The sequence below is a fragment of the Panulirus ornatus genome, chromosome 47 (assembly GCF_036320965.1).
Source record: "Panulirus ornatus isolate Po-2019 chromosome 47, ASM3632096v1, whole genome shotgun sequence".
NCBI lineage: Eukaryota > Metazoa > Arthropoda > Malacostraca > Decapoda > Palinuridae > Panulirus > Panulirus ornatus.
The window spans coordinates 5,856,505-5,876,695 of NC_092270.1; the positions used below are offsets into that span (position 1 = coordinate 5,856,505).

At 48.5% G+C, this 20,191-nt stretch overlaps 1 protein-coding gene across 2 annotated transcripts in view; it reads left to right on the top strand.

Annotated features, from left to right (window-relative positions):
- The window catches only part of ssh (Protein phosphatase Slingshot), a 185,175-nt gene that overhangs the window by 145,046 nt on the left and 19,938 nt on the right, over positions 1-20,191 (top strand). The gene's annotated exons all lie outside the window — the stretch shown is intronic.

Genomic DNA, 20,191 nt, shown 5'->3' on the forward strand with positions numbered 1-20,191 from the left:
AGGCTTGGACGTGCACCTTGTGCATGAGGTTCGTCATGTCTACGTGCGGCGTCTCTACGCCCGTTACCTGTAGTGGCACTGTCCTTGTAGGACGTGCGATCCTGCCCCTCCACAAAGCTACCTGATGCGTTGGTAAGTGATCGTAGATCATGTAGGAAGTATTAAAGGATCTAAGGAACCTCTTACTCTTGTCTGTATTGAGCGTTGTGTAGCATGATGTGTGTGTGTGTGTGTGTGTGTGTGTGTGTGTGTGTGTGTAGGCACAACAAGGAAGTGCCACCCGACACCCTGTTGGTGGCGGTGGCGGCCTTGTGGGGTGCAGCACCTACCCGCCCACACACCTCTCCTTCATTCATTAATTCATTCATTCATCTGCCGTGTTTTGATATTCTTACGGGTCTTCCTGGTAGAATCTCACCACGTGTGTTGTACTGGTGCTTTTGATGTACATAAGTTATTTATATATATTCATATAGTGGTATATATATATGGTAGAATCAACCACGTGTATTGTACTGGTGCTTTTAATGTACATATGTTATTTATATACATTCATATAGTGATATATATATATATATATATATATATATATATATATATATATAACATCAACACAAACATGAGCACTAGCAAAAACATCTTGGCAACACTTCGACATAGCGAGAATTCTATTCTTATCGTCAGGCCTAGAATTGAAGCAAATAGAGCGACCGTGAACAATCAGTAACGTTGGTTTAATATGGCAAGGGTCTGACTGCACATAAACATAGCTGAAGTGTAAGAAATTATAGGATACTCTTTATACTCGGAAGTGTTACTGGTTTGTAAACAACGACAAACATTAAACACGTGAGCTGCGAAACAAGATACTGTCATTTTAATCTCACCTTGACATTCTCAACTCCCCCTCTCTTTTTCAGCTGTACAAGACACCCTCCCCACTCAAAGCACTTCAGAATGAACCGCCAGCTACCTAGCTGAAATATATTTCTCCCCTTTGCTTCACATTCCAGCAGCTGTATTTATAGATCTCCCTCATTCCACAATAGATACAGTGTTCAGAAAACAGATCCAAGCAGCAATAACGCGAGTATTGTACCAAACGACCTTTCTTCAACCTAGTCTTATTATTCTCTGCTCCAATGGAAATACACACATTTGAAACTGCACTCCCCAGACACGCACGGGTTAACATTTTTACGTATTGTGAACCACTCGTCTCTCCAGCATTACAGACACTATATGAACATATCGTAAGACCTTTAATGCCCTAGATGTGACTTCTACACCTTGGACTCTCAACACTCCTCAGATAACCTGCACTCGCTCCACAAGGTCAAACAAACAAATTAACATCAACGCTCTTCTTGACCTTTGTATCCCGCCTTGTGGACGTGGCTAGCTTCCTAAGCGCTGTAGGGTCCCCATAGAAGGGGGCCCTTGCGGCAGGAAGTTAACAAACATTTGCACACAGAGGCCCGACCTTGGGAAGGCACTGCTGTCCGTGAGGTGCCTTGTGGTATGAAAAAGTGGAAACAGCTATTCTAAGCGTAGCTATCTTTTGACCTATGGTGTTGGCCTGCGGAAGTGAGCTGTTTGGGTGCTGGTCACAATAAACCTGCACTAGCGCAGTAGTTTGGCTAATGATACTAAATATCCTTGTGGCAGTGGTTGGGTTAATAGCACTAAACACATTCTTGCGCAGTGGTTGGGTTAATAGCACTAAACACATTCTTGCGCAGTGGTTGGGTTAATAGCACTAAACACATTCTTGCGCAGTGGTTTGGCTAATGAGACGTACGTTCTAGCCACTAGTTCAGTTAATGGTACGATTTAACACATACTAGCACAGTAGTGTGTCTAATGGTGCCGAATATCCTAAGGGAGTAATGTAGTAGGGTAATGGTCTTAAACGTATTCCAGCACAGCAGTTTGGCTAATGTTAGTAGTAAACATAATCGTAGCCTATTGGTAGTAAAAACATCCTAGCACGTAGTCTAATGGTAGGCAACACCTCCTAGCACGTAGCCTAATGGTAGTCAGCCCATCCTAGCACGTAGCCTAATGGTAGTCATCACATCCTAGCACGTAGCCTAATGGTAGGCAACACCTCCTAGCACGTAGCCTAATGGTAGTCGACACTTCCCAGCACTACGAGCTGGCTCATGCCACCAGACACGTTCTAGCCTCTTTTATTGCTATATTGTGAAGGGTCACAACTTTTTTTTTTTTTTATCCCCCACCCTGTAGATGCCAGCACCATTGTGTGCATTGCTGATCCCCGCTACTTCGGCTTCCATGGTCATCTAGTGACATTCCAAGCGCACGACCATCCCGGTGTGGTAGTTGTACCGCGCGCGGGCGCGTCGAGGTGGACAGACGGAAGGCATTTGAGCGCTGCCCATATAAGAGGTAGTGAGTTGAGCGTTAGTTTGGCGGCGACCTTCCTTGGTTGGCGGGCGGGCGCGGTTCTGGCCGTTGCCTATCCTTTGCATAACCCGCCGCACTGGCTAGGCTTATTTGGCTCGTCGTCCTCTCTCTCTCTCTCTCTCTCTCTCTCTCTCTCTCTCTCTCTCTCTCTCTCTCTCTCTCTCTCTCTTTTCTTTTTTTTTAAGAAATTCCATATATATATATATATGATTATTTAGCCTAAATGACCGAAATTTACGAGAGGGTTTATTGTCATTATGGCTAAGGCTGCACTCGAAAAGCCACGTTTGGCGAGGCTGTATCACCCGGTCTCGTCATCGGAGAACGTATCACTTTTCAAAGGAGTCTTCGCTGCCCTGCTACTGGAAGTAGTGCAGCCTTGGGCTCCAGTAGCCTTTACAGAGACGCCCTGGGTAAGCACACCAGGACTCTCTCACGGAAATTGGTCTTGGGGTAAATAAAGTATATACCAAGTCGTTTTCTTCGTTTCACTCGAAGAAGGAAGGAAGTGATCATGACAACCCTCCATCCTTTTTGAGACGCAGTGTTGATCGGAGGCGACGATCGCTACTGGGACAAGCTTAAAGAGAGAGAGAGAGAGAGAGAGAGAGAGAGAGAGAGAGAGAGAGAGAGAGAGAGAGAGAGAGAGAGAGAGAATCTTTTTCTTTTGACGTAATTTTTTCTTGGGGGGAGGGGAGGATTACGTCCAAACGTAAGGCGATCGCTGTCATGAGTGTTGGTGATGGTGGTATTGTGTGTGTGTGTGTGTGTGTTGGTGATGGCGGGATGACACGTGCATTCGGGCGGGCGGGCGGGCGTCCGGTAGTTTTACGAGCGGCTGACTCAGGGACTTGACGTGTTGCTCTCTCTCTCTCTCTCTCTCTCTCTCTCTCTCTCTCTCTCTCTCTCTCTCTCTCTCTCTCTCTCTCTCTCTCGTAAGTTCCCTGTATGCAGAGAGGCGTAGCGGGAAGGCGCACACTTCCCTGAGAAGCGTTCTCCGCTGGACAGGTGGTGTGGGAACGCCGGAGGGATCTTAAAAGCTGGTCGCCGTCTTAATTAGTATCATCACCCCCCCAGCTAATGACAGATCGTAATTAAGCTCCCCCCTCCTCCACCGCCACCCTCGCCTTGTCGTACGTACGCGATATTAGCCATTATTGGGTGAGGGGGAGGTGGGGGTTGGGTGTGTGTGTGTGAAAGGAGAAATGAATGGGTGGGGGGCTTCGTGTTCGTGAGATAATTAGTGTGTTTAGGGGCGCTTCTGTCAACATAGTCCTTAGCTGAGGGGGTGAGGGGAATTACCTCAGTTTCCCTTAATATACCATTGTTATTATCATTATTATTATTATTATTATTATTATTATTATTATTATTATTATTATCATAAAGCCTCATGGCCCCTTCCGTGGAGCTTCGCTCAGGAGCAGGGACATGTTAGATTCCTTTGGAGCAAGAAGGTGGTTCCCTGGCGAGATTTGTACTTCTTTGCCGTCCATTGACGATAACACAGCCTACCCAGGTGTCGTAACCAGTGGAGGCAGAGTCCGGTAACACCACATCCACTGTAGGGTATAGGCTACCTCACTGACGCGGGAAAGGGCGATCAGGTATATATATATATATATATATATATATATATATATATATATATATATATATATATATATATATATATATATATATGGCTGATGTCCTTTGGGTATTACAACATTATCAACCTAACAATCGTGAGCGTGAACCACTAAAACTAGTGTTTGATGATAGATGCGTGTTCAGCATGGCTACAATATCCACTTTAAGAAGCGAGTGTTACCTCCTGGTCACCTATTCCTTCGTACCCTTATGGAGTCTCATGACACATTACTCTTGCCCCCAGCTGTACTCTGTGCTCTGGCCTGGCTATCACAGGCGCCATGTATTGGATGACGTAGGCCAGCCAGAGAGTGGGAGATAGGATGATAAGCCTCCTTGAGATTTTGTGGTACTGATAATGGGGTTTTTTTTTTCGGTCAATCGTAACACGTGCTTATGAGCAGAGTAACATGTGTCAGCAACACGTGTGTGTGTGTGTGTCTGTGTGTGTGTGTGTGTGTGTGTGTGTGTGTGTGTGTGTGTGTGTGTGTCAGTAATACGTGCTTGTCAGTGGTAACACGTTTTTGTCACTGGTACCACGTGCTTCTCAATCCTACCACGTGTTGGTCAGTAAAGTCCCTGTTTTTTGTTTTGTTTAGGTAGTAACACGTGTTTGCTAGTGATACTACGTGCTTGTCATTAACACGTGTACTGACACGTGTTTGTCCATAGTCACACGTGTTTTTTTTCAAATCACACGTGTCTGTCAGTGTTAATACGTGCTTGTCATGATCAACACGTGCAGCGACACGTGTATGTTAGTAATAACACGTGGTTGTCAACGGGAACAGTTGTCTGTTAACGGTAACAGGTGTTAGAACAGAAAAAAGGAATATATATATATATATATATATATATATATATATATATATATATATATATATATATATATATATATATATATATATATGTATATATAAAACACGAATAGCATTGAAGTAATCAGTCAAACGTTGCTACTATGTTCGTGGGTCATGTTTCATGTCAGCTGATGAGAGGCGCTGTCTTATCTCTTCCTTATTGGCTTTATCAAGTGAACTAACTCCTCAAGACCTCTCAAGGACTACAGCTGAGTAGTGGTGAGTGATATGAGGTCTGCCTATATAGGGAGTGTCTGAAATTGCGTACATAGAAAACGAGAGCGATTGGCTGTCGCGGATTTAAAAATGTATTTTGTAATTTTGATTTTTATTTTGAGAATAGTTTTTTTATATAGCATGGTAACTGACTGATACAACGTGAAGACTTCACAATTTTTTTTTTATCCATGTATTGGTGTTTACATTATAATTACATGAACGGTTTTCCCATTATTTCTGAGATAATAGTGTTAAAGCCTTGACCATAATCGAGGTGGAGTGGTTTTTTTTTTTTCAAGTATTGCGATTGTATTAAAGGGTTTTTTTTACCGCATTATCTTCGTGGTTTGGTACAATCGCTTTCGACCACCGGTTCTGAGGTGTTATTAAATGTGTTTTCCACTGTATCTAGCATGTGATAACGGGGGGTTTTTCCATTATCTGCCAGGTGTATATTATTTAACGGTATTTTTTCATTGTCTTATAAACAAAAGTATTTGTTATGAGTGACATATACAATATGTGTGTAGCACATTGCGTGACGCGTCCTGTGAAACAGCGTTAACCAAGCTGCCAGCTACGAAGCTGCCAACGAATTTTAAGAATGTGTAATTTTCCCTCAAGATTTCTTCTTTTTTTTTTTAATGCTCGCGTTATATCGTGTCCCTGGACCGTATCTGTGGTTGTTCAAGGTAACGAGGTTGTGGTGTGGGGAGAGGTGAAGGCAGACAAGGCAAGACAGAGAGAGAGAGAGAGAGAGTGGGAGAACCGACCGAACGTCCGTGTGTGTGTGGCAGGTGGTGAGTGCTGTCGCCTTGAGCCACGGATGTTCGGGGGTAGTGAGGCGAGGTCGCCTCTACAATAGGACGGGTTATAACCTGCTCGCGTTGCCCTCCTCCCTCCGAGGTAAGCCCCCGAAGTGGTGGTATTCGCTCTGGTTGACCTCTTATTCATCATATGACCCCTATTAACTTACCCTCCTCTGGGGCTTCTATAACATTACCTCCCACCGCGGAACCCCGAACTTGGTATTGGTACAATGAGGCTTCTTTCACGTTGCCCGAATGCCTTGTAACGGAATGTATGTGGTACAAGTGCGTGCGATACAGAGGACGTCCCGTCAAAGTCTTGGTGTTAGCAAGGTTGTGTGTGGTGTGTGTGGAGTGGCGCAGACTAAGGGAGGCCCCGGCCGAGGCGGGAGGCCAGGAGGAGGTAGTGACACGCAGCCACAGCGCCCCTCACCCCGGGGCGACTTCGTGACATGTCGGACCTCATCATCCACCCGTCGTCGGCCCCAGAGGTTCGCATGTTTACCCCCCGGGAGTCGCCCCAGTTGCACGGGTCGTGTCACGAGAAACGGTACCGTCTGAGTTTCGTGCAGGGAGCGAGGCTCCGCTGATGGCCAACCCCCTCAACAGATGCTCCTGGTGTCGACGGAGACAATGGAGACGTACTTATGCGCTCTGGAGACATGTATCGTAACCGTGGAAGCATAGTGGAAAAGAAGGCGGTCGCCATGATGTGGGGGGGTTTGGGTTTAGGCAGAAACTCGCCTTTCGCTTTGTCTAAACATGAAAAGTGACTACCTGTCTTAGACGCTATGCTGCCAGCCTCACCATGTTTTCATTCATAACTTCTCTTTTTTATTTATAGCTTACGTAGGGGGATAATTCTTCCTCGCCATATTGATAAGCAGACCAGATTAAAGTTACTGCTTCAGATAGCATAACTCGCATGAGTTGAGACCTTCATTAAGCATACGATTGAACAACGACTTGGAGGAATTGGGGAAACATGAAGTGTTTATGTTGAGAGATACCGAACACTTCTTGCATTGGGCCGGGAGGAGCGTTGAACGGGTTGGGGGTCATTGGTGTGAGCGATGACGGGAGTTGGTTTGGTGGAGGAGGCGATGCTGGTCTTCGGAGAGTTGGGTCAGGCTTGGCTGGCTGGGTGGCTGGTGGTATTACATGATCACTTACACAGTGGTGGGCTGGGTCCCCTCAACCCCTTTAGTATTAATGACCCGTGCTGTCACGCCCAGGTCAAGGTTCTCGACTGGGTTTCTTTCGTGGATCTTAAATAGCATGTACTATTCGCCCTGTATATGGGGTACGTTACGTCCTGTTTGGTTGACCTATATAATAGCGGGGGGGGGAGGCTTTTGTTATTACAAATGCATTAGCTTTTGTAGCCATATAATGGTTATTTGTGTCAAAAGATTTAACAGCGGAAACACGAGGGCCGAGTTCAGGAAGGAATTATTATAATTGAGTGGGTTAATAACGTCGTCGTAGGCAAACCCAGCCTGACTTGTCACTGTCAGAATCGATTAACGCTTCACCATTTTTTCAAACGCCTCTTTGCTTTCTCAACAACACAGTGCAGTTGGAATAAACCACCAGTTAACAGTGTCGCGTCGAGGGGGAATGTTATGGCACATAGAGATTTCTCACTGCCAGGCACAAATTACGTATATCCGTGAATTATATAGCTCGCTTGAATGGCGTTATTACGTGTTATTTGGATGTATTATGTGGCGAATTAGGCGTAATTAGAGCTTTCGTGTGGCGTATTGGTGAGTGTTTTCGCCACATTGTTTGGAGTGTTGCTATTACTGGAGGGTTATGGTGTCGCTCAACATCCCATCTTCTTTCCACATACCTACAAAACTTACTCTATATATATCATTTTGGAGTATATACATCACTTTCCGGCAATGTTTATAAGTAGCTCACTTCGAAGTACTTGCAACAAAGCCTTTTTTTTTTCCCTGTTCTCTTGTTTGCATTCAGATCTCACGTAAGGTTTTCGTCAAGGGAAAAACCATGTCACAGCTTTGTTGATAACACTAAGAGCTTAACCTGGCCCCTCTTAAAACAAAGGTCAGGTCAAAGGCCCAGCCATCATTCGCAAGGTTCGTGCCGTCGTGCTCTGAGGATCGTACCGTGGTGCCAAGGGTGGGTGGATATATATCATGGTGAGTGAGGGCATGGCGGGGAGTCACCCTGAGCTTGTGGTAAAATGACGGTTCTTCTCGGCCCCCAGGGCGTCATAACTGGTCCACTTCCGGTCCTGCTGGCGGCCCCGTACCTCTCCTGCTAAACACACACACACACACACACACACACACTGCTATTTCGTTTTCATCTTTATTGTTATCTTCGTCTGTGTCCTCCTCGTTATCTCTCACAATTGGTCGTTAAGATCTGGGAGATAACAGTGGCATTTAGAGATTTTGTAGATCATCTTTTAATCCGTTATTTATCAACTTCTCTTTGGTTATGGTTATATCTTTTGGCCTTAACTGTACGTTTAGTTATTGGTTATGGGTGGTATATAATTTCGGTCTCAGTTATGTAATGAGCTAACAAGTGTATTTTGGATATGTTGCCATCTGAACTTAGGACGCCCCTGGAGCGCGCTGGTACGACACTAGCACAACAGTACGGTGTTAGGACACGATAGTTTGCCCTTGTCCTTTAGAAAAGGTAAGGTCAAAGGTAAGGTCAAAAGGCTAAGCCATGATATGAGCCCCCCAGGCTCGTTTGCCGTCGTGCGCAAGGGGACACATGTTATAAAGCGAATCTTCCCTTGTGTGTAAACATTTTGGCCTCAGCTACATGCCATGACGTGGTTCAGAACTTACTTTTTTTTTCCCAAAATGAGGCTTTTGATATTTCGTGTTGGCCAAGACTGGGTGAGGGATGGGATACGTCTACGCACGCACGGCGGTTCGGTCAACACATTGTTGTGGGTGACATTTTTCATTGGGTCAGACAGAAGGCCTACAGTATCTTATATGACATTACTCCGAGATCGGGGCTGGCGGCCTGGATTGTTGTTGCTGACATTATATTCCGAAGATGGGGCGGGCGATCTAGGGTATCGAACCTGACATGGATTGGTCGAGGCTAGCGTCCCAGAATGCTGTAGTTGACATTATTCAGCGAATGGTGTGTCAGTCGTCAGCGCTTCCTGGTGCGCGCGACCTTTCCCTTCTGCAGCCATCACCCTTTCGGTAATAACCAGCAAGTTCACACACACACAAAAAAACCCACACCGTTGCATCCTCCCTCAAATGTCATTGCACTGTAAATCCTTTTTAATGAACGTTATCTGCATGTGTCCCGGAGAGATATCTGTAATTCTGTGACAGATATCTATCCATAGTTTACCAGCATTTTATCTCTGGGTAAAATGCTTTAGTCGTTTCGTATGGCGCTTGGGTTTTGCGCGGCCTGGTATACACCTCTCTCATTACCGTGACTCAGTGGGAACCTGTCAGCTCGTGAAGACGTGGGTGTTATACAGCGAGCGCTTGTCCTGGCGACGACCGTTATTAGCGCCCAGTACAAGGCCGTCGTAAAAGTCTAGCATTTAGAGAGAACTTAATGTTGCCATGTGACTTTGAGCGCTTTCCTTCCCTCACTGAGTTGCTGAAACGCATTACTTGTTTGTGGTTGTATATATATATATATATATATATATATATATATATATATATATATATATATATATATATATATATATATATATATATATATCTTGCGCCTTTTTCGTAAGCCATTTCATCTCTGGTTTGAACAAGGCTCTTCATTGGCCATTAAGTTATCAGAGGGATGGTAATTGTCGTGGATCGCATTTCCTAACTGAGTGAAGTTATATCAGTGAGCATCTTGACTGCTGTTTGTGCAGGACCATTACCCGGCTACTTGATGGAGCGCATAATGCTAACTCCAGCATCATCCTAGTTTGTTTGGAACGGAAAATTGTGATCCTAGGTCGTAAGGGCTCTATTTAAGTTGACCACTGGAGACTCTGACACATGCTAACTGATGTGGTATGCACCACTCTGTGATCCGGGTTGAACGATGCTGTTTTGATAGGACTACGTGTGTGTGTGTGTGTGTGTGTGTGATGGATCTAACGGAGGGGCTAGTACCAGTCTGTGGCCTCCCGCAGGTTAACCGCTCGGCTGAGTGAGTGGAGGTGACTTGGCCGTGATGGATGGACCAGGATAATATTGTCCGCGCTCGTATAGATAAGGTTGAATGGATGACATATTTTTTTTTTTTTTTTCCAGGCGTTTATCATTCATACCTTGCCATCACCGGGTGTACAGGACACGTATATGACGATCTTTACACACACACCCACACACACACCCACACACACACACACACACACACACACACAGTGGTATGGGGAAGCTACTGTGATGTGACTCTATTATCCATAAAAAAAACATCCACCAGTATAGGAAGCTAAGGTACCCGGGGGACTTTTTGTCTGTTGCCGGACGAACCAGCAGCGTCTTGCGTTGGGTCTGTATACATAATGTTTGGCGTGGCCGACACCTGCAGACCTGAGTGTGGCAGGGTCCGCAAAGCCTGTATATTTTGCACTGTAATCCTCTGCAGAGCACACGCCCTTATGGACGTCCGCGCCAGACCACGTCAGCTGGGTGGAGGCTATTCGGTTCGCATTTTGTGTTCGTTTGTCTCTATGTGACGTGTGCGTGTTGGTAGGTTTGTAGTTTCATTGTGTATGTGATTATACGAGAGGTTGTATATATGTGTGTGTGTGTGTATATGTATGTATGTGACACTATGTATGCTGGTGGATCTGTGTCAACAGTCGTCATTTGTATACAAGGGAAGTCCTTTCTTGTCACGTGTTTCCTGCATTACCTGCGTTACCAGCTCCGGTGCTCTGCGACGCCCGATGTCCACTTGCCGTAGGGACTGTTGGCCGTGCGGGGGAAGGGAAGGAGGGAGGGAGGAGGAGGAGGAGGAGCAGCAGCAGCTCCGGTGCTAGGGGGACTCGCCACCATCACGTGCAAGGAGGAAGGGGTCCGTCGCAGGTAAAGCTGGACGGGGAGAGTAGTCCCGGTGGCCGCTCGCCCCCGCCAGCGTGCACCGGGTGGGTTTAAAATGCTCGTGTTTATAACGGGGGACTTGGTTGAGTGGACGTGACACGAGTGGACGGCGTGGGACGGCGTGTGGGGCTAGGCTAGGCTAGTAGGCTGGGCTGGCGTGGTATTGTTGTCGCTGGTAACATGACTCTCATCCCATTGTTGGGAACAGGGGGTCATTCTTTCCACTATCGTTCTATATATATATATATATATATATATATATATATATATCATCTCACGGAAGAATGAGTTGAAATCGCCCTCTCTCGTTTTCTTGAACGTGTACAAGGTGTGTGTGTGGGCTCATGGTGTGAGGGATGGTCTTCCCTTAGTAAGACCTGGTTGATCGTATGGGTAAACTAGGTGAGATGGGGCAGATGGTAGAGACTTACGTAAGAGTACAAGGGAAGACCAGATTACCGCAGACCTGATGGTCTAATGGAGAGGCCATCTGGTAGAGCGTGGCGGTAGGAGGGCCTTTCATTGGTAATCTCTATAGATGACAACTGGATAGTAATATAGGGGAAATGTGATGTGATGGCTTCGCCTACTTTAGTACTGTTGGTCTCTTCAGAAACGTACGATGAAATCGTCTCCTTTAGACGAGAATTAGAAAGTTGTGTATATAAAGAAAGATTGAAATTGGTTGATTTATAAAGGAAGAAAATGCTGTGTAGCTGGATCATCGTAAAGGAAGGTGGAAGGTAGTGGCTCTGGGGCGGACAGACATCCATGGTTGGCACAGCACGACACCTGCTGGTCCTTACACCTGTTAGCGCACACACACACACACACACACACACACACACACACACACACACACACCTGTGCCTCGACCACTCGTGTCAGACCCGTCCTCACCTGCCGGAAGTCCCGGTGTTGTGATGGGGGAGGAGGAGGAGTAGATGGAGGGAGGGGTTGGTTATGGTGTGTGGTGCGGGAGGTCAGAACTCTGTAGATTAATGTCATTTGCTGTGGTCGTTTTATTAAAGGATTTTTGGTTGTTGGAGATGGTGATGGTGTTGGCCAGAGGTTAGTATGGTGGTGATGGCTCACCTGTTTCTCACGCACACACACACACACACACACACACACACACACACACACCGAAGCATGTAACGGGACAGACATTAGGTCTCTCGTGTGGTCAGTCCACAGTAATCATGTGTGTGCGTGTGTGTGTGTGTGTGTGTGTGTGTGTGTGTGTGTGTGTGACGTTTCCCCTCGTGTGTCAAGAGGAGTGGTGTGGTGTCAACCATAAGGCAATTCATGTTTGCCGAAGACAAACTCTCCATTACAGTCAATGTGTGTTATTAGCACCCGCCATAACCCGACGGCTGTGCATAAGAGGCCAGCGTTGGAGACACGGACATTACGTACGTGTGATCCTGATGCCCTGCGACAGCAGGTGTGGTGTACGTGTTTACCGTCCCCTTGTCGGGTAGTGTCTCGCCTCAGTGTTCGTACGAGGTCGCACGCAACGTCTCGCAAGTCAATACTTCGACGATGGGACTGTCCTCGGGGTATGAGGACTCCCGGGGCTATGACCTATGACCACGTATGTGGGTCAGGGTCAGATGCCAACGCCGTTTCGTGCCCATGGTCGTCTCTTGTGTGTTTTAAGGATGGTACCTTCCCCGCCCCGTCGTGGTCAGTTGGTCGTACCCTCCGTGCTCAAGCGGGTTACAGTCGCCGGGTGTACGTTACCTGACGTATCCGGGAGGTGGTGACCCTACGAGACACCCCCCCGGTGCATCGAACTTCCTAAAGGACATGAAATTTTCCAGGGGCGTCGATGCCTAAGCCCCCCCCATAGCTGGCCGCTGGGCTGGCACACCTTCCCAATAGCCCTCGTACTTCATTTATCGTCCCATAATTATTATCCCTCGGGATGGATGGATGCCGGGCCCAGGTCGTCGTTGTGAGAGGAGGTAAAATTCGTGTCGTAGGGGAGGGAAATGATTGGATTATCGTCGCAGGAGCGAAGATCGGTAGCGAGATTTGGTATATACGTTGATCGAGTTAGCGCCCGGGTATGTAAATAGGGAGGTGTGGTTGCGCATGACTGGTTCTCACGTCCACCTGTGTGTGTGTGTGTGTGTGTGTGTGTGTGTGTGTGTGTGTGTGTAACAGTAGGAAGGCGAGAAAGTCAATAAAGAGCTGTGTGGGCCAGCACCCGTCTGACGCGTTCGGGGTTATCACAACCGCATCTCTTGTTGCTACGTTCACCACAAACCATGCACTCCCAGTGCGTGTGTGTGTGTGTGTGTGTGTGTGTGTGTGTCCCTGTCAGTCCCCCTCCTTATCCATCCTCTATCCTCTACACACCCCTGCTGCAAGACTCCTCCCCTGTCGCACACACCCTTGGTACAAGCCATTAGCCCCTCTTCCGTCCCCTGCCATACATCCCAGCTCTACCACCTCGCTTTCTCCCATTAGAACTGGTCCCTGGGGTGTGGGAAGAGGCGACCACTGATACGGTGTGAGTACAAGAGTTATCCGGCAGTCCCCCTTGCCCAGCGGCCGTTGTTTGCTGGGTCAGCAGGTATTCGTATTGGCACATAATCTCACAGGCTCTCATGACTCGTCCCTCACGTGGGGCAGGGTTAGGATATGGGGGTGTCGAGTCGTGTTTCTCTCTCTCTCTCTCTCTCTCTCTCTCTCTCTCTCTCTCTCTCTCTCTCTCTCTCTCTCTCTCTCTCTCTCTCTCTCTCTCTCTCTGAGGCTGCTGGTGTGGCACGACCCCCTGAATAGTGACATGCTCGGCCAATTTTTCTGTTGGTCTTACGTTTTTATGGAAGGACCCGTGTTGTAGTGGCCGAGGGGCTGAGGCAGTGACGGAGGCATTGTTCATGTCCGGGACGAGCGAGGAAGTCCTGTCCTCGCCCCGTGCAGTGCTCAGCGCCTCCTGCTGCCTCCTCCTCTGGTTGCACGAGTCACGTCGTAGATCCCGTCGTAATTGGAGGCACGTAGGACGATTGTAGACGTTGCGGCTACCTAACTATTGGTGATGGGGTAGTTTGCTGGTGTAAGTCAACGAAGGAGGGCAGCTGCCGCTGAAGTGCAGAGCGGAAGGGACATCCATCCCAGGGTTAGAGGGAGTCTGTCTGAACCTCATCTTCCCAAGAGCACGAATTTATTACTCGAGGGTCGTACCGTCGTGCTCAAGGGGGTCGCACCGTCGTGCTCAAGGGGGTCGTACCGTTGTGCTCAAGGGGGTCGTACCGTTGTGCTCAAGGGGGTCGTACCGTTGTGCTCAAGGGGGTCGTACAGTTGTGCTCAAAGGTGTCGTACTGTCGTGCTCAATGGGGTCGTACCGTTGTGCTCATTGGGGTCGTACCGTTGTGCTCAAGGGGTCGTACCGTTGTGCTCAAGGGGGTCTTACGGTCGTGCTCAAGGGGCTGGTCATCCGCTTCCTCACCGTTACCATATATGCAGTCGTGGAGGAAGACGCTGCAGCTGCTGCTGCTGCTGGCCAGAGCAGTGTGTATCAGAAACCCTCCTGGTTTACGCCCTTGTTCTTGGTGGTGGGGGGGGGGGACAAGCCCAAGGGATGGGTATAGAGGGCGTGCGGATGACGTGGTCGTAATGGGTGCAGATGGTAAGGCTTGGTCGTCGAGTGTCGTCGACGTGCAGGTGTTGGGGGGGAAGACGTGCGTTGCACCGGCTACCCCACGACGTGCAGCGGATCCACATTCCTGTCACCTTCGTCGTTCTCTGGTACGTCTTTGTTGGGTCAAGTCGCGTCTCCTCTGCTCGAACACCTACCCGCGCCTCGTATCATTTATGATCCTTTTTGAGCGATAAGGAGCGACTTCTGGGATTCACTATAGATTATAGGACGTATTAAAATTACAAAAAGAAATACACTCAGGATCGTTCTTGCCAGGTGGTGTAGATCTTGTGCTTGCGTTGCGTCGTGGCGAAGACCGCATGCGTATGGTTTTCTCCCGGAAGTCGTAGTTTTAATGGGTGTTCCGTTGCCTCCTGATGGAGGTAAATATACGCACGGACGACGGTAACGAATGTTCGTGGAGGCGCCGAAGGAGGTATGTTTCGTGTTGTCCTTGGCCGGGGCGGGAGATGCGAGGCTTTGGGGAGGTGGTGGAGGCGGAATGGGGGAGGGATGGAGATGGCGGCGGAATGAGGGAGGGATGGGGTTGTGGGAGGAGGGGAATTGAGGCACGTCTGGGGGTGGTTGATCTGCAGGAGGGCCGGAGGGAGACTTCACGGAGGAAGCCACGGAGCACACCACCTTTCCTGTCACCGTGTCCCGTGGTGGCTGCCCGTGCCACCTGCGGCTGCTTGAGGAGCTGGTGGCTGCCTTGGCTAGGCTGTGTGGTGGACCCACCACCCCTGCTGGTCTTGTCCTCCTCCCCCGTGGGGTTACTTCTGCTTGCTCTACCCCCCACACCTGCCGGCTGCTCCTGCTAACCTGCTCACACACACACACACACACACACACACACACACACACACACACACACACACACACACACACAGCTGAAAAGAGAAATTGATCACGATGGAATGCCAGACATGCTCTGCTGCGTGCACCTTAAGAGCTAGTGGAGAAAACCTATTGTTTTCTAAGCATGCTGGAAGGTAGTTGGATAACTGGGAGCTTACTGGACGGTGTGTGCGTGTGTGTGTGCGTGTGTGTGTATGTGTGTGTGTGTGTGTGTGTGTGTGTGTGTGTGTGTGTGTGTGTGTGTGTGTGTGTGTTTACATTGCGGGTTCTAAGAAGCATTATTTTTTTAACCTGAGAGGTTCAGGAATTGAGGTTATCGGATTTGCTGGGCGGCAACGAAGTACAGTCTTTCTGGTTCTCGACCATACGTGCAGTCCTGTTTCTTGACTCGTGTGTGTATATATATATATATATATATATATATATATATATATATATATATATATATATATATATATAAAAGATGTTTTTCATAAAGTCCAAAACTGGATCCTCATCTTGTGTGGATCTGCTTTGGTGTCCCGTGTATTATTGTTTAATCGAGGATAGTGACGATCGTGTTGCGCGCCCAGCCCCCGTGGCGAACGATGGGAGTATTGCTGGATGTGGACGGTTGTGTATAGTGGTGTATCCCGAGTGCTGACTTCTCTTGTTCTGCTGGGAAACTCGTGTTCACTTAAGGTAAAAAAACAAAAAACCCTCATAGAAAACGTCTTTTTATTTTTCTTGTGTCTTCAGAATGCAGCTGAATTTTCCACCGGGCGAATGCCTTCTCCTTTTATCGGATTTAGTTCGAGTGAGTTTCATTGGCTGTCCCGATGGTCTTAAAGACAGAGAGGCATTGGCTTTCATCCTCCTGCTTGAGGGAAATGGCGTTGCGCGCCCCCCGAGAGCCGTTGAGGGCGTGTCGGTAAGTCTTGGAGCTTCTTTGAGATTTGGCCTCAGTGTTCCTTGTCGCTCGCTGAGAAAGAGACTGGAGTTCATGATGCATCCGGTCATGGGGTTTACTGAGCTCATGGAAAAAAGGGGTGTTGGTACGTCTTGGTCCGCATGGAAGGAGGAGTTAAAAGAAAAGATTAAAATTACTGGCACTTCCTGTGTGGGAAGAAGGCTGCATCCTGTATGTACTTAGTCATTGGACAGCGACCTTGGTTCCTTCAGCTACAGGAAATTAAAGTGCGCGCGCGCCGCGCGTGTGTGTGTGTGTGTGTGTGTGTGTGGAAACAAAAGTATTGTCTGTTACGTGGCAGGTACTGGAAGATTGTATCATTGTTTCCAGAGGTAATAGAGCTCAGGTTTCTGGAAAATCTTTGTGTGGTCATTTGGTCACGTCGAAGGCAGGAGTCCCTAGTGTGTAAGTTGTGCTCTCTCTCTCTCTCTCTCTCTCTCTCTCTCTCTCTCTCTCTCTCTCTCTCTCTCTCTCTCTCTCTCTCAGACTACCAGACGAGGGAATTCTTTTTTTTTTTTTTTTTTTTTTTTTTGTGTGTGTGTGTGTGGTTGCAGATAAGGCTGCTATGTTGGTTGCTTAGAAATCCTGTTTGGTTAACCTCGGAGTCTTTGTTGTACAGTGTCCCTCAGACATAGACTGTTTTGCGGTGGCTCGGGTGTAGTCTCAGTGGCTGTTGGGTGAAGTAGCCTCCTCCCTCCCTCCCTCCTCCTCGCGTGCACGTACAGACTGTCTGCCGTGGCTGGCGGGGGTAAGTCTGTGACTTGCCCCCTCGCGCTCGGACTTTGCAAGTGCCGGCTGGAGTGGGTCTTGGCTGTGTGGAGTGTTGTCCCCTTGGGTACAGACAGCTGCGGTGACTGGGAGCCGCTGGTCGCTGACTCTCTTTTTACATCGATTCCCTCCTGCCGGTCCGCGACCTGTTGCACGGTGGACCAAAAGCAATATTAAGGGAGCGATGACCCCCAGGTATTGATCGTCCAGGAGCCGCGGGGACGCTTGGAACAGGCCAGCAGGCAAGTGAACCAAGGTTTTATTGACTTTCTGATCAACTTCGGAGATTATTGGGTCATTGAGCGACCGGGGCGGACCTGTATAGCCTCAGATCAGGTTGTACTGGTGTGGGAAGTTAAACTACAAGTTCTAAAGAAGAAAAAAATAAAGACAAGGAGGGGGGAAAATATGTGTTTGTTGGTGTGAGTGTGTGGTCATGAGAGCAGAGCAGGTGGAAGCGTTCATTCATTATTCTCAAGCCAAGAGGAAGGTTGTCGGACCACGCAAACGCCCTGGTGGAGTGGCTACTTGATGGAGCTGTTTTAAGTGTCGCGTGTCTGTAGGTATTTCCTCCTACTGAGTGTGTGGTACACTGCAGATGCTGTATTCCTTACGAGTTTTTTTGTGTGCGTTATTCTTACGTGTTTGTATTGTCTTCATTGTTTCCTTTGTTTCGAAAGGAAAAGAGAAAAAAAAATGATAACGGTTTTTGCCTCTTCATATATTCATAGGTCGTAGATAGTTTGCTGTTGGAAAAGTTTTTTCTCCATTATTCATAGTTATTCAATGCAAAGTTTTTTTTTCATTTATTTCATAATCATCATTTATTGGTTCATCTTTCCCCTAACCTTTCTGTGAAGCTTTTGACATATCTCAAAACCTTAATTTCATAGGCTTTGATAGGATTTCACTAATGGTTTATGTTTGTAAACCTTTCGGAATATCGGACTGAAACTTTTGTTTGTGTGGCGTTTGGATATTCGTTATTCTCAGGATGTGGGATGTTTATTATAGGTGTCGTAACGCTGAGGTGTTATGGTCTGTGAGGGGTGATAGAGAGCCAGGTTGTTGGTGTCGTGCGGTGGTTCGTTATGGTGGTAGAGGGGCCGGGTTGTTGGTGGGATGCGGTGGTGTGTCCTGGTGGTAGAGGGCCGGGTTGTTGGTGGGATGCGGTGGTGTGTCCTGGTGGTAGAGGGGCCGGGTTGCTGGTGGGATGCGGTGGTGTGTCCTGGTGGTAGAGGGGCCGGGTTGTTGGTGGGATGCGGTGGTGTGTCCTGGTGGTAGAGGGCCGGGTTGTTGATGGGATGCGGTGGTGTGTCCTGGTGGTAGAGGGGCCGGGTTGTTGGTAGGATGCGGTGGTGTGTCCTGGTGGTAGAGGGGCCGGGTTGTTGGTAGGATGCGGTGGTGTGTCCTGGTGGTAGAGGGCCGGGTTGTTGGTGGGATGCGGTGGTGTGTCCTGGTGGTCGAGGGGCCGGGTTGTAGAAGTGTAGGGGATCTGTATGAGGCGGGGAGTGCCACAGGTGCCCTACGGTGAGACAGTGCCTCTGTGTGGCACGGGGACCTGCCTCCACCCGGACCTTGCCTGGCCCCTAACGACTTATTCCCAGGGTCCTACCTCAAACCGGACCTTCCTTAGCTCTAATGGCCTATACACAGCCCCCAGGGACCTGAACCCTCACCTCATTAACCTCTCCTTCCCCGTACATCCTTGCTGTTTGAGCCTCCCTCTGTTGCCCATTAGGATCCGTAAGAACACTTACGACACTGTGTTGAGGGTACATAAAGATACAGCGCCCTGTGAGGACGGAAGTATGTACAGGGTGTTGCCAGAGCCCTGGGCGTCCTCCTGGAGGGCGGGGGGAGTAATTGGCCTCCCTAGAAACTCCTGCAAAAGCCGATACTAGGAAGAGAGCTGCTCTTGTGAGCTGGTGTAGTTTATGAGATGACCAGAGAGGATCCCAGACTCCGGACGCCGTGGCATGCAGGGCCATACTGAAGACCAGCAGTGCGACGGTCACTGGTATGGTACACTGCGCGCCCGTGTCTTGTGTTTGTGGAGACAGTGAGAAGCGTCGGGTTTGGTGACCGGTCCTTTGGTTGACGTTCGATTAATGAAGTCGCTCGATCTCGGCTGAACTTACACCCCATATATTCTCTCTCTCTCTCTCTCTCTCTCTCTCTCTCTCTCTCTCTCTCTCTCTCTCTCTCTCTCTCTCTCTCTCTCTCTCTCTCTCTCCTCCCTCCCTCCCCCACAGGTACAAATACCACTTCAGCTTTTGTCGACGTGTGTGACGGTTGCGTGCGTGTGTCTGGCTGGGTCACGCAGCACCCGACAGCGCCACTTACTCTCGAGAATTATCTTGATTCGATGCTTTTGCTTCTCTCTTTCCTTCCACGGCGAGACTGTGGAGCTTTATACGTTATGTCTCTTCTCTTCTTTAGTTCCTTTAGTCTTTAGTTCTTCACGAGGAAGGTCTGTCACAGGTAGACTAAAAAAAATAAAGAACGGGTGACACTCCTCACTTAGATCCGACTTCAGTGGGAGTTGGTGCCCTTGAACGGTGCAGTGTATATATTTTTTTCTTTATGAAGAAATGAAGTGAAGGAGGACATTAACCTCCTGCCGAAGGTCAATGTAGCCGTCGGCCCTCTTGTGTGTGTGTGTGTGTGTGTGTGTGTGTGTGTGTGTGTGTGGAGCGGCGACGGTGCACACGGAGAGGGAAGGGGAGAAGGGGTTCTCTCTCACAGAGCCCACGATGAAGAGGAGGGACACCAGGTACTTCCAGTAGCCTAGTGAGGTGTGCCACCCCAGGGGCCAGCCTGGAGTAAATGAGGTTATTGCCTCCTGTCACGCTGTGGGATCTGCGGGGAATCTTCTCACTGCAAGAGCAGCGGCGTGGTGGCGACCTACCCTAGTTGTATCGTCTGGACTTTGGTGTGGT